Here is a 6,450-nt window from a genome sequence, read left to right on the forward strand (position 1 = left end):
ATCCCATCAATAAGGGAGCTATCCCACCCAAAGAGGGGGATTATCCCATTGATGGTGGACCTGAATAACCTCTTTACAGCACTATAAATAAAGACATTGAGCCAGAGGGAGGGGAGGTTGGAGCTATACATTTTCTTTGGGTAAATGCTGCAAGAATTAGGACTCCCATTTAGAACCTTGTGAGGAGAGATTGTCTTTGCTTGATTCTACTTGGAAGTGGGTGAGCTTTGTCAAAGTAGAGGAAAACCCTTGATGGACCCTGGGAGGAACTTTCACAACACCAAGGCCAGGTTGTAAGAGTTTCTTTGTTTCGTTATTAATACAAACTGGTTTATTTTTCTCAATAGCTTGTGTTAATGAGTTATTTCATGTGTTCCTTGGTCTGCATGTTGAATATATGTTTTATTATATGAAATGCAAGTGCTTGGTAATTGTTTGATTGTTTGTGGTTGCAGGAATTGATGTGAAGGAGGAGCTCATCCGGATCGGCAAGGACGGACTACAACAACAGCGTTTTGGAATAAGGTAAGCCTAAACACTTGTAGTTTTCATGTTTTAAAAGGTATATTTAGAGAAAGATCACTCCATTTTGTCTTGTTTGTCGCTAGAGAGTTTAGACTCCTAGGGAGGTCAGTTGTGTCCGCACAAACGACTTTTTCCGCCACGACAAGGCTCAAGCCCCACTTGCTTCCCTCCATCTAGTCATCATAGTTGGTCCTTTCTGTAAATGGGCCATTAACTTTATGGAGTGTCACCCTCCATCTCCTAATAATCATAAGCATATTATCGTGGTCATCAACTATTTCACCAAAGGGGTTGAAGCCATGCCCATTTTCAATAACACTGCAAGTATTGCACCACTATTTTTCTTTAACCGTGTTATCGCCCAATTCAGGGTTTCAAAATAATTTATTTCCTACCATGGCCGACACTTTGAAGATGACATTTGGTATGCATTATCTTCATTGTTGGGTTTTGAACACCAATATTCATCGTCTTACTACCCCAAGGCAATGGACAAGTTTAAATTGTTAATAAAATCCTTAAAACTATGGTTTAGTGGGATGCGAATAAACACAAGACCAACTGGAATCTTATGCTCTTTCCTGTATTGTGTTCCTATAGAACTTCTATCAAAATATAACCTTGGATGATTCTTGATATGGAAATTTCCTCACCTATTTGTGAACCTATAAATTCACCCCCATTTTAACCTTGATGGTCGATGACAAATTTGGTATCAATCCCCTTGCTATCTCCTCATCGGTGACGATATTTATCGTCACGGTGTCGACATTGTTCTTCGTCATTTTCTCACCCATGGTGAACCTGAGAAAGTGCTCAATTCCTACCATGGTGGCACTTATGGAGGCCATCTCTCTGGAATTGACACTGCCTAGAAAATCATGCGTGCTAAATAATTTTGGCCTTATCTATTTAGTGATTGCATTTAGGTAGTTAAACACTATCAAAATTGTCAATTATATGCCCCAAAGGCTCAAGCCCCACTTGCTTCCCTCCATCTAGTCATCATAGTTGGTCCTTTCTGTAAATGGGCCATTAACTTTATGGAGTGTCACCCTCCATCTCCTAATAATCATAAGCATATTATCGTGGTCATCAACTATTTCACCAAAGGGGTTGAAGCCATGCCCATGTTCAATAACACTGCAAGTATTTCACCCCTATTTTTCTTTAACCGTGTTATCGCCCAATTCAGGGTTTCGAAATAATTTATTTCCTACCATGGCCGACACTTTGAAGATGACATTTGGTATGCATTATCTTCATTGTTGGGTTTTGAACACCAATATTCATCGTCTTACTACCCCAAGGCAATGGACAAGTTTAAATTGTTAATAAAATCCTTAAAACTATGGTTTAGTGGGATGCGAATAAACACAAGACCAACTGGAATCTTATGCTCTTTCCTGTATTGTGTTCCTATAGAACTTCTATCAAAATTTCCACTGGGTTTACTCCTTTCCACCTTTTTTATGGACAATAGGCAGTCTTATCGATCGAGTGTGAAATCCCCTCCATGTACCTTGCTATCAAACTCCTCTCGGACACCTAAACTTTAGAAAAAATACTCATCATGCCTGAGCATGCCAATGAAGACCACCGTGTTGCTTTGCAAACCATTTAAGCAACCAAAAAATCCATGAAATATCAATATGACCATACAGTCCACCCTCGTACCATTCATGAAGGCAACCTTATCCTTGTTTATAACCAAGGTCATCATGTTCCGGGGCATGGAAAATTTTAACCATTATGGCACAGTGCTTATATCATTTATAAGTGTTTGGGAAAGGGGGCACATCTTTTAATGGGTCCAGAAGGAGAAATTATTCATAACCCCTGCAATGGAATCTACCTGAATAAATTTTATCCATATCATTTCACATTAAAATGTGAGTTCTTTTTTCTTTATTGCATTTACGTAGGTTGCATCTATCATCATATAGTTCATTATATTCTTGCACCTTTCAGATGGATCCAACATCCACACAAAATATCGGTTACAACAATGGTGCAAGTCACTTCCTAGGAATCTAGCAACAGCTTAGGCCATTTTCACCCCTTTGCATTCGTTACTCCACTCCAACAATGTCTTCATCGGATCTTCCACCAATAATTAAGACAAATATGATGTTGCGATAGGTTTGTCTTGATTCCTTTCTTTTCACCATGAAATTGATCATCACATCCTTCACCTCCATGTTTGTCTCGATTCCTTTATTTTCACCATGCAATTGAATGGCATTTATCATTTGATTAATCCTGTCCTATTTAGAAAATATCTACGAGTTAAGATTTTGGCACATGAATTTGAATCCATTTTATTTAATTATATTCCCTGAGCATAAAATAACTATGTATATTCCATTGCAAATATAATTCTATTTTGGCATTTATCACATGCATATACAAGAAGACATCCATAAAATAAAACAAATGGTGAACCACATCATCACAAAAAATGCATAACCATGTTTTTTATCATAATATCCATCATAAAGTGTTTGGAGTCCACTACCCTAAATACATATGACATGCCCATCACATGTTGCATAAAAAAATGGGGACCCATCTTCCCCTATGACTAATCACTATCCTCTGGAAGATCCCATGCCAATGGGTCCATTCCTTGAGCTCATAAGTCTCGAACTGCCTGACTGACTATCGTTATGCACCTAGTGATACCTCACCACTCAGAGGGAAGACTCATACATGCATCTGTATATTGGTCTTCTAGCTCGTGCCACCCATGCTCTATCACCCTGGTCAATAGCAAGTCAAATCTACAATGGAGATCCTCCAGTAATGCATCACTATCTAGTCTCTCCTATGATTTCAACACCCCTAGTCTATAGCCCCAAATGTTGTAGCTTACCCTGTATATCCTATCGTCCTCACTGGTGTTATATCTACATTCCATAATTTTGAAAATTAGTACCATATAAATATATTTTAAAAACTATAAATGCAACAAAAATATAGTAACTATCACTTACCATCTGGAGCCCATGCTCGTCCTGGTGGTAGTGGTATATCAAGATCTCCCTGGAAGTTCATTCCACTATATGGATAATTGTCTATGTACAATGGAATCTAGCTCCCATGAGTGAAGAACTTGGGTTGGAACACTCGTTCGACTCCCCCCCTCCAGCCCATCGCAATAGCTTCCCCCAATAGCGCATCTTAGTCTACTTCAAGACCCCATCACATATTTGTCATGTGGTCGAATGGTAGGGATCTATTCAAAGAATAATGATCATAACATTGTCCCAAAAGAACAATTATCATTGGCCCATTGTATACATAGACATAATTGGAATTTCAATGATGTCAACAACATCTGGGCCCACCCATAATTGGTCCCTCCCAATGCACTCTCAACCAACATCATCTGCCCTTTAGAACTGTGTTGGAAGGCATGGCTACCCAATATATGCACCATTATTGTGGTCATATCTCCTATCTCAATACTATCTAAGTCATTTATTTGAATGCTTGTGTCCTTTACTTGAGTACTAGGTACACAATGACTATCCAAAAACTCTCTAATATGCCTCCCATGAGGAAACACTAGATTAATCTCTCCCAAAACCCCCAGGGATGACAATCCTATCAAAACGTATATGTCCTAAATCATGATATTGATCCTATGCCCTTGTAGCACAAAGGCCTCCTGATCTGGATCCCAGTGACTCACAATCTCATGTACAATTGGCTCACTCATCCTCATCAATGGGTTCTCAAAGAACTTGAGCAAGCCATACCGTTCCCGAGCCCCTTTGATAGCCTAATTCTTCTGAGTTTTAGTATGAATATCATCAAAATTTTGTTCTCTACACACCAGCTTTAGCTCTGCCATACCTGTCAAAACTATCATTTTTTGTAAACTTAGAGCCATCTAATGCATTTTCAAATCTTATCTTCAACTTCTTGGAAACTCCCAACAATGTCTTTCCCTCAAGTCCAGAGCATAGTCTTTCCATCAAAACTATGTTGGGATACTTTTTAGCCCTATTTCTACATCCCAGGGAGAAGAAAAATGCCCAATATGTGCATTGCAACCATGAAGAAAAGACATGGTTTCCCCCAGTCAAATGAAGCCCTAATGAGAGAACGTAATCCACTAGAAATGATTAGTAAGGTTAGGCCACCTACCTGAAAGTCGTAGATCTGAATTTTTATGCTCAGTTTGTCCATTATGAGCTCAATAAGATTTAGGGCCTTCTGCTCCACTCCAAATTCTCCAACAGCTCAATGTGCAAACGAATTGGAAATGGAGGCAAGAAGCCCTTCTATAGGAAAAGCCCTAGTTTTTTTCCCTTGGCCATTACAATAAAATTGTAGCCTGGTTTGATGAACCATCGACATAATTAGAAAGCTCTCACCAAGCTCTATAATGGGTCTCTCTTTGTTTTTGGTAAATTGAAACTTCATTAGGAACCCATTTTTTTCATGAGGTCACACATTGCCACCTCTCAAAATCGATTCTCTTCATATGAGTCGCCTATGCTATGGCAACACTTTTCCTTGGTGTTTGTTAACTTATGTGTCTAGTTTCATCATGGGTCACCATTATTTACTCATGTTTTAATGATCCCGTATAGGCCTACCGCATGTGGCAACATCATTGAGTTTCCATTTTTAGAGCAACAAAGATGAGTCACCCTTGCATCCATGGAGTCTATTCAAAATAAAATCACATCTTTTTATAGTCCATCATCCATTGTTGCATTTCATTCCTCCAATTTCACTTATATTTGGCCTCCAACTATACTGATCTGTCTTTGAAAATCCCTCATTTTAGTAATTGACCATACTCTCTGAAATCGAGTCAGTCGTTGCCAGTTCAACCTTTCATATTATGCTCTAAGGGAATTCGTCAATCCACCATTCGTCTTATCCTTCCACCATCATCCCTGGTTTCATTCTATCAGTCACATTTCTATGATCCTCATGCCTTTGTTGAGGAATCATCATTGCCTCAACTCTGGAAGGTCCTCATATTTTGACTTCAACACATTTATTTCAGGGGACTGGTTTAGAGGGTGGTCTACCTTGGTTCTAACCTTCATCATTATTCAATACCTTAGATCAAGCATAGGGAATCATCATTTCCCTATGACTTGTTTTTTTCTCTCATGCTCGACTTTAGTGTTGGACAATGGACAAACCAACACTCCCCATGTGTTTCATGACATGGACTAACCACCTCTCATCGATCCTTATCTCTAGCGATGCTATCATTGACTAACACCCTTGGGGTTTGGTGTAACAACAATCGTGATTCCAACATTTAGCTCATTATCGCACGATCTAGAATCATACACTTGATGGTACAATGGTCCAACATATTGTACTAGAATTTCCTAGGTGTGCGTGAGATGTTCCAAAACCCATGAGGATATGGCTCTTAAGGTAGCCACCCACATGCTTGAATGTCATCATATTATGATCTAGCTTCTCAAGCAGTTCCATAAATTTGACTAGGTCAGTTCACGTCACTTTCAATGCCCACAACATGCATGTCTTTTTCATATGATCCATTTAGATCTTCAAATCCCTTTTTTGCTCAACAGGGCTTCTTTGGTTGTGATATCCCCTCACCATGCTAGCTTGAGGGGCATTACGTCTCATGTACTTAGATCAATAGATATTATTGTATTCAATCCTAGCCTCTTTTTTTCAATGTACATTATGTATATGGGACTCATCGTATCATTGTATCACTTTTTGGCCCATTTATTCCATCATATCATGTATCATGTACTTTTTTACTCAGACACACATTATTGGTAACATCATTATTATTTGTACTTAGTTATCTCGGCAGGTATGAGTATACCTCCCCTGACTCATTTGAGATTATGTACCTACCAATAAAATGAGACTTCTTGATGAGCCTCGGTATTGCAACAACAATGATGC

This window comes from Pinus tabuliformis, chromosome Q, assembly GCF_031772625.1.
Source record: "Pinus tabuliformis cultivar Carrire ecotype Pingquan chromosome Q, CPIR1, whole genome shotgun sequence".
In the NCBI taxonomy this organism is placed as follows: Eukaryota; Viridiplantae; Streptophyta; class Pinopsida; order Pinales; family Pinaceae; genus Pinus; species Pinus tabuliformis.